We start from the raw sequence: 2,997 nt of genomic DNA, 5'->3' as shown, positions 1-2,997 counted from the left end.
TTATATGAAATACAGTATGAGGTGAAACTGAAAGTTGTGTTTTATATACCTTGCTTGATTCTTAAGTATAAATCATGAGGGCTTAAGCATGGATTCATATAGGCAGTTAACATCTGTGATTATTTCACTTTTATTAAGAACAACTTATATTCACTTAGGACTCAAGTGCCCATTCATAGTGCATATGAAATAAGTAGTTGTACTTAAGATTTGAGTAAACGTGCCTATTTTCACAGCATGAAGTGAGGATGCAGTTTGGAATTGATGAGCCTCCTATTTCCTTCACATCTTTGTTCCTAAAGCTATAGATGAGGGGATTCAGCATGGGGAACATGACAGTATAAACTGTGGTAGTGGCTTTACAAAGAGACATGAACTTTTGGAGTGGGGAACACAGTAGAGAAGGAGAATGACTCCATGGAAAATGTTTATGGCAGTCAGATGGGAGGTACAGGTAGAGAAGGCTTTTTGGAGCCTACCCTTAGAGGGCATCCTGATGATAGTCACAACTATGACAACATAGGAGGCAAGGATAATCAGGAGGCTACAAGACTCACTGAATATAGAAATAATTAAGCATATCATTTGACTGAATAAGGAATCAGAGCAAGATACAGAGAGGACTGCAGAATACTCACACCCAAAGTGATTTATTATGCCAGCTCCACAGTAGGGCAGTTGCCGAAGAGAATATGTGAGTGTCACAGAGCAGAGTCCACCATATATATAAGTTCCTGCTACCAGGAGATCATGGAGCTTATGAGATATAGCCACTGTGTAGAGCAGGGGGTTACAAACAGCCATGAACCTGTTGTAGGCCCTCACTGCTAGCATAAATATTTCTGTAATCACAATGTACATCCAAAGAAATACTGTATCATACATTCTTCAAAGGGGATAATTCTGTTTTCCACAACCAAGATCTCTAAGAGTTTTGGTGTAAACACACTGGAGTGACACATATTCAAAAATGCAAGATGGGTGAGAAAAAAGTACATAGGTGTTTGAAGTTTGAGATTGATCCTTATGACCGCAATTATTCCCAAATTCCCCACTACAGTGACTGTGTAGATGGTTAAAATAGTGTGAGCATTCAGAGAAACCGATCAAGATGAATATGGACACAGGGCTCTGATTTGCCTTATCATGTACTATTACCCTTCATTTAACACACCACAAGGAATGAAGGAAGGAAAACTGAGCAGCAGAAGTGAAGAGGATGAAATGCTAGAAACTCAGCTGAATCTTGATATAAAAGCAAAGAGAAATAGGCCAAACTGTGGTCTTCTTTCTTTCTTTGCAGTACTGGGGCTTGAACTCAGGGCCTACACCTTGAGCCACTCCACCAGCCCCTTTATATGAGGATTTTTTTGAGATAGGATTTTGTAAACTATTTGCCCAGGCTGGCTTCTAACCATGATTCTCTTAATCTCTGCCTCTTGAGTAGCTGAGTAGCTGGGATTACAGGCGTGAGCCACCGGCATCCAGCTTCACTTTTGATTCTTACTTGACCACTCAATGATGATTGATTATGGATGAATTATCTTTGTTCTTTAGAACTGTGGCCTTCTTATCTGGAATAAAATCATTGCACTTCTCAATATCATCATTTCATGTAAACTGTTTAAAAATTCATTTGAAGCTTATGATGTTTATGACATGTTATATGAAAACAGAGGTATACATAAAAACACTGAGGAGACCAGTGCTTACATGATCATGTCGGGGAGTCTTTGGGAAGATTCAACACTTGCATATGCAAGTAAAAACAAATATTAGAATTTTAAGGGGGAAACTCTGTTTTGTAATAGTTCTTTGTAATGAACTCTTACATCTTCTAGGTATACTCTAATATTCAGGAATCATAAAATATCTTCTATATTTAAATATGTATCTTAAGAAGTCCTTTATCAGTATTTAGTTATAATTTCTGGTTTATAATAGATTTCTCTTTCTGTGAGTCAAAGAAAAATAAAAAGTTTAATTTACGCTTTCAAAATATAGACACTTGATTCTTACAGGATAAACATCTTTAAATTTTTGGTTTGTCTCTTTTTTTCTCACTTGTTCTTTCACACTGGTTAAGAATATCTCAGTGTTTACTTAATAATTGGTATAATATTAACCATTCCAAGCAGGCGTCATTAAGCATTAAATCCAGACCTACTGATGTAGAAAAACCTATCAAGACAAAGAAAAAATGAATTCAGGGAACTGCTTTTACTTTCCATGAGAATTTGTGGTTAATTACTTGAAACAAATTAGAAAAATTCATTATCATGCCAAAATTAATCCATGAATTATTGGTCATTCTCAAACACCAATTTTATGCATTTAAAATTTTTAGGCAAAGTTGGATACTAGGCTTTTATTATTAAATTTTATGTCCAGCATAATTCTTCTCTTATTTCCCGTTACTGCCTCTATAACCTGTCATACTAGTTGGTAAGATCCCTGACACACTGCTTGCTTTAATTTAGGACTCCCTGTATGACTAGATTCTTTCACTGTAATTTTTATTTCCTTTAAACTTTCTAATCATCAGTGCTCATCCCATTTCTCCTCATCCCATTATGATTTGGAGTCATTTGTTAAATTTTTCTTAAACATGATTTCATCTCAACTATAGAAGTGCATGTTCTCCATATTGCATTCACTACTTAAAAAAGAAAAGATCATGAGCTGGGTATGGTGATACCTACCTGTAATCCAGGCACTCAGAACATTGAGGCTGAAGTCTCATGAATTCAGGCCTATCCTAAGTTACACAGCAAGACACTGTCTAAAAAAATTAGAAATTGATTCCACACAAGCCATAGTGATGGCCGAAATAATGGTTCGTTGGGTCTAATTAGTACCTAAGAACTAAGGAAGATTACTTCATTGAGTAGAGCAATTGCACTAATGTTTATAGCAATTGAAAAGGACTAAAAAGGCTTACAAATCTATATTCTGACTCCATTGGGTTTTAAAATTAGGATTCATTTTTTATTCAAA

The 2,997-nt window shown here is 35.7% G+C and overlaps 1 pseudogene; it reads right to left on the bottom strand.

The window, feature by feature from the left end:
• Positions 1 to 230: 230 nt before the first annotated feature.
• On the bottom strand, positions 231 to 1,103 carry LOC109676587 (olfactory receptor 1165-like; annotated as a pseudogene).
• Positions 1,104 to 2,997: the final 1,894 nt, after the last annotated feature.

The sequence above is a fragment of the Castor canadensis genome, chromosome 1, assembly GCF_047511655.1.
Source record: "Castor canadensis chromosome 1, mCasCan1.hap1v2, whole genome shotgun sequence".
Classification (NCBI taxonomy): Eukaryota; Metazoa; Chordata; class Mammalia; order Rodentia; family Castoridae; genus Castor; species Castor canadensis.
Note: the sequence above shows the minus strand (reverse complement) of the source record. Positions and strands in the feature narration are given on the sequence as shown.